We start from the raw sequence: 6,145 nt of genomic DNA, 5'->3' as shown, positions 1-6,145 counted from the left end.
ATGAGGCAGATTTAGTCTTGGTCCTATTTTATGAGAGATAGAATTAGCTAAAATAAATACTTCTATTTTGCTGCTCCAAAGTATTATTAAGATGTATATTAACCCACATGCAGGCAATTATCATACAATTTTAAGTCACGAAATATTTACAATGCCATGTCTAGAAGAGATGACACATAGTATATTACTGCACAGTTTAGTGAAGTATAGATACAGAGACTCAAATTGAGGCTTTCAAGTGATCGTGTCAGTATAAACAAAACTTCCTTAATAATAATTCTTTATTTGGAGGGTTTTAAAATTATTCTTCTGGAAAGTGTTTTCTACACACCTTTTAGGAATCAGAAATAATTCTCTGTAACACTTTCTGACAGCTATTCAAACACATTCCGTCTTGTTGGCTGTATCTTTTTCTCTACATTCCTGCTGTTCTTTACAGAATATGGCTATCTCATAAAAGGATATTTGTAATAAGAACCTTTTTGCTAAATGAATAAAATATTCTCTAAGGTGCATTTCACAAAGTTCTCAGCAAGTCTCCTACTGTTTGGATGTATCAATGAAAACACTACTACATCAATAAATTCTTAGTTCCTGAGACATCACAAGTTAGTTGTAGGCATCGCTGAAACTGGAACATGTCAGGAGCCTTTCCCTTGTAGATTACTGAAACTGTGTTTACTTACTTTTATGTTTTATTCATTTTATCTTTAAATAACATGTTGTCTCTGTTACATCTTTTTTATTATCCCACACTTTTTTCTTTTGTTTCTCTTTCTACAATCTCCATAGTTATCAAATTGTTTTTTAGAGATTTTATAGATACTTGTTTACTGATAATAAATTCATGAAAATAATTAATGAAACTTTCTCATTGTAATCCAGGTATAGGACTAGGCAATAGAGATAAAATAACGAAGGGCCAACAAAGAAAAAAAAATATTTCTGCCTCAATGCAGTTCACAATAATGTGGAAGTGACAACACTTAATGTAATTACCAATGTATACCAATGGGCAAACATTGAATACCATGATATAAAGAAAAGGTCAGCAAACTTAAAAAAAAAAAACAGATAGTAAATATTTTAGACTTTGTAGATGATGTGGTTTGGCTGTGTCCCCACCCAAATCTCATCTGAACTGTAGTTTTCATTATTTCCATAGGTCGTGGGAAGGACCTGGTGGGAGGTAATTGAATCATGAGGGTGGTTACCCCCATGCTTTTCTTCTCATGATAGTGAGTAAGTTCTCATGAGATTCGATGGTTTTGTAAGGGGCTTTTCTCCCTTTTGCTTGGTAGTTCTTCTTGCTGCTGCCATGTAAGAAGGACATGTTTGCTTTCCCTTCCACCATGATTGTAAGTTTCCTGAGGCCTCCCTAGCCATGCTGAACTGTGATGTGAGTCAATGAAACCTCTTTCCTTGATAAATTTCAAGTTTCAGGTATGTCTTTATTAGCAGCATCAGAACAAACCAATATAGTAATTGGTACTGGGTAGTGGGGTGCTGCTGCAAAGATACCAGAAAATATGGAAGCGACTTAGGAACTAGGTAACAGGCAGAGGTTGGAACAGTTTGGAGGGATCAGATGAAGACAAGAAAATGTAGGAAAGTTTGGAACTTCTTAGAGACTTAGAGAGCTCAAAAGACCAGAAGATGTGGAAAAGTTTGGAACTTCCTCGAGACTTGTTGAATGTCTTTGACCAAAATGCCGATAATGCAATAAGGTCCTGGCTGAGGCGGGCTCAGATGGAGATTAGAAACTTCTTGGGAACTGGAGTAAAGGTCACTCTTGCTATGCAAAGGGTCTGGCAGCATTTTGGCCCTGCCCTAGAGATCTATGGGACTTTGAATTTAAGAGAGATGATTTAGGGAATCTGGGGTAAGAAATTTCTGAGCAGTGAAGCATTCAAGAGGCAGCAAACCATAAAAGTTTGGAAATTTTCAGACTGACTATGCAATAGAAAAGAAATCCCATTTTCTGGAGAAAATTCAAGCTAGCTGTACAAATTTACATAACTTACAAGGAGCCAAATGTTAATCACAAAGACTATTGGAAAAATGACTCCTGGGCAAGTCAGAGACCTTTACAGCAGCCCCTTCCGTCATATGCCAAGAGGTCTAGGAGAGAAAAATGGTTTTGTGGGCCAGGCCCAGGGCTCCCCTTGCCTTGGGACTTGGTGCCCTGCGTTCCAGCCCCTCCAGCTGTGGCTAAAAGGGGCCAACATACATCTCAGTCCATTGCTTTAGAAGGTGCAGGCCCCAAGCCTTGGTAGCTTCCATGTAGTGTTGAGCCTGCAAATGCACAAAAGTCAAGAATTGTGGTTTGGGAACCTCTGCCTAGGTTTCAGAAGATGTATGGAAATGCCTGGATGCCCAGGCAGAAGTTTGCTGCAGGGGTGAAGTGCTCATTGAGAAATTATGCTAGGGCAGTGTAGAAGAGAAATGTGGGGTTGAAGCTCCCATACAGAGTCCCCATTTGGGCATTGTCTAGTGGAGCTGTGAGAAGATGGCCACCATCCTCCAAACCCCAGAATGGGAGATTCACTGACGGGTTGCACCATGTGCCCGGAAAAGCCACAGACACTCAACAGCAGCCTGTGAAAGCAGCCAGGAGGGGGGCTATATCCTGCAAAGCCACAGAGATAGAGCTGCCCAAGGCCAGGGGAACCTATCTTTGGCATCAGTGTGACCTGGATGTGAGGTCTGGAGTCAAAGGAGATAATTTTGGAGCTTAAAGATTTGACTACATTGCTAGATTTCAGACTTGCATGGGCCCTCTAGCCAGTTTGTTCTGCCAATTTCTTCCATGTGGAACAGCTATATTTACCCAATGCCTGTATCTCCATTGTATCTATGATATAACTAACTTGCTTTTGATTTTACAGTCTCATAGGCAGAAGGGACTTGCCTTGTCTCCGATGAGACATTAGATTGTGGACTTCTGAGTTAATGCTTAAATGAGTTAAGACTTTGGGGAACTGTTGGGAAGGCATGATTGGTTTAGAAATATGAGGACATGATATTTGGGAGGGCCAGGGGCAGAATGATATGGTTTGACTGTGTCCCTACCCAAATTCATCTAGAATTGTAGTTCCCATAATCCTCACATGCTGTAGGAGGAACCAGAGGGGATGTAATTGAATTAAGGGTGTGGTTGCCCCATGCTGCTGTAATCATGACAGTGAGTGAGCTTTCGCAAGATCTGATGGTTTTAGAAGAGGCTTCCCTGCTTTTGCTCGCCATTTCTCCTTGCTGCCACCATATGAAGAAGGACGTTTTTGCTTCCCCTTCTGTTATGATTGTAAGTTTCCTGAGGCCCATCCAGCCATGCTGAACTGTGAGTCAATAAAACCCAGTGTGACAATGGACTAATAGACCATTCAGTTATCATCATATCCACTTAACTCTGCCACTGTAGCATAAAAGTAACCATAGGCGACGCATTAATGATAATAACATGGTTGTGTTACAATAAACTGTGTTTATTTACAAAAACAAGTAATAGGACATACTGGTCCAGTGTTGTAGTTTGCTGACCCACTAATATAAGGGAAAAAGGCAGCATGGTCCATGGTAAGAAGGGTGAAATAGTGAATAGAGGACAATTTTAAGTTCTTATTTACAGATCATTTACACTGTGCCAATCACTGCAAAACTGACACATTTGTTCTCAAAAGTCCATTGCAAATCAGCTCCACGCAGATATTGTGCAGCCAATGTCAGGTATTGGCTCTCAGCCTCAAAGATATTACCTTTTCTATGCAAATAACAGTGATTGAATGATGAAGAAAATGATTTCTGTAAGTTTCCAGATACTTGAGTTTGTGGTGAATCTTTGTGGTCAGTTGAGTGTGAATTTCAGAAGATGATGCCCTGGTGGTCAGTTCCATTGCCATTTAGGTTTACCAGTTTCACACAGTCTATAGTTCCCAAGAATAATTCTGAGCTCAGGTGACATGACAGGGTTATTCTCATTCTTACAAATGGCTGAGCATGCAATGTATTGATTCTAGGTCAATAACATTACTTTTGCAAACTAATAACAATCTATTTCCTTCCTCTGTATGATTTTTAATGGCATCGATATGTACCTAGAGCACTGAACTCATAGTTTGTACTGTGGGATCCTATGATATAGAAGGTTGCTTTATGTATAATAATCTTATCTGCTCACATGTTAATCATTGTTATATGGATTACAAGACTAATGTTTTGCCTAGTAATTTATTTATAGCTACTTTCCAATTAACTCAAAGAATTTTAATGTTTCTGAGCCTATTTCTATTTTATGTATACTCAAACTGAAGTAGTCTAATTGTCAGATATATCATGCTATTAAATACAATTATAACTCATTTTCTGTCATTAACTTTTAGAAATGAAAGTAACCCAGTTTTTGATGTCTGTCTTTCTAACAATACCTAATCCCATTGTGCTTTTCATGATTACTCGAATGACTGACTTTTTCCCCCTTCTCCTGTTAACTCTTCAAATATTTCGTTTAAAATATTAGAACAAGTCACATTTTGATGTTTATGGTAACCACACATGCCAGTAGATTGTTGGTACTATAACAACAGAAATTATTATCACTCATTCATACCCTAATTCATTTAATCTCTGTTATTTGCATAGTAAAGCTAATATCTTTGAGGTCTGAGAGCCAATACCTGACATTGGCTGCACAGTATCTGCTTAGAGCTGATTTGCAATGGACTTTTCTTTGAGAACAAATGTGTCAGTTTTGCAGTGATTGGCACAGAGTAAATGATCTGTAAATAAGAACTTAAAATTGTCCTCTATTCACTATTTCACCCTTCTTACCATGGACCATGCTATCTTTTTCCCTCATATCAGGGGGTCAGCAAACTCATATTTAGCTTGGTTTGTAACCAATGTTCAATTTGTTATGTTTAACTTTAACTGAAGTTACGAGGTCCCCGAGAATCTAAAACCTGGAGCAAAGTCCTCTCACGTTGAGTTGGCAATGTGAGAAAACACCGTGGTTGAAGTTATTTCTGTCATCGGGTCTGGGTTCTCTGCTACTAAGCTAGTGATAAACATAAATCAAAATGTGTCAACTGAAAGGAGATACTTTATAGCTAAAATTATTTAATTAGCAATTGTGAAATATGTAAAAATGCTAAAGATATCAACACATGAATTTGAATTACAGTGTATGTAGCCTATATTTTAAGTAGTTTTTTTATTTCCTTTACAAAACTTTATAATGTTAAGGATGTAGTATATATGTATGTGTGTGTGTGTTTATATATATTATATATATATATCCTTAACATCATGTATGTATGTGTGTATATAAACACATATAAATCAAATCTGTAATTTTTGGAAATGAATGGAACCTATTATACTAAACGGATAAAGTATTGCACTCGAACCCTGTAATCCAGTTGGTAAGGTTACTTCTCATGGTGTTACAAGTTAACAATTTGGGACAGCTATCCTTGTAGACTGGAATTAAACAGATGAGTAAATGGAAGAAAAGTGATGGTTTGCAGGTTTCTCACTGTTGGGGTTTGAATTACCAATAAGTAAGAAAGCAGGCTGGAAAAGTACATATGGTTATGAATTAGAATTGGAGACATCATGATAAACATGCATATAGCTTAACATCAATCCAGATACATATAAAGAGACTTAAGGTATCTGTATACATTGGTTGGTATACGCAAGTATAAATGCTTGTTTTTTGTGGATTTTGTTTGTTTGCTGTTTGTATTTTATATTTTTATAAGAATGCAGGTAATTCCTTCTTCCCGCCTATCTTTCAGAACACCTGTAACATTTGCTAATTTAGAAAAAAACACAGAAACTATTTAACCCTGTGATGAGTTATATAATGCATGAAAATGTTTTATTTTCAAGCTGTTTATAAAGTAGTTTTACCTTTTACAACTTCCTTGTAAATTGATTAAAAGATCTTTGTCAAATTTTATAAGTAGGAGAACGTAAGCACTTTTCTTAAGACACTGTAGTTTGGAATTTAAGCAGAGATACAATGATTGGTTTCAGGCCCATTCCAGACTGCGTTGATGAGTAGCAATAATTTAAAGGAGAGTCCCATCATTCCCTGGGTATGGTGTGCGAATAACCAGCATCTTTGCTCCTCCTAGTTTCC

This window comes from Callithrix jacchus, chromosome 12 (genome assembly GCF_049354715.1).
Source record: "Callithrix jacchus isolate 240 chromosome 12, calJac240_pri, whole genome shotgun sequence".
NCBI classification, from domain to species: domain Eukaryota; kingdom Metazoa; phylum Chordata; class Mammalia; order Primates; family Cebidae; genus Callithrix; species Callithrix jacchus.
The sequence above is the reverse complement of the archived record's forward strand: the minus strand, read 5'-3'. Positions refer to the sequence as shown.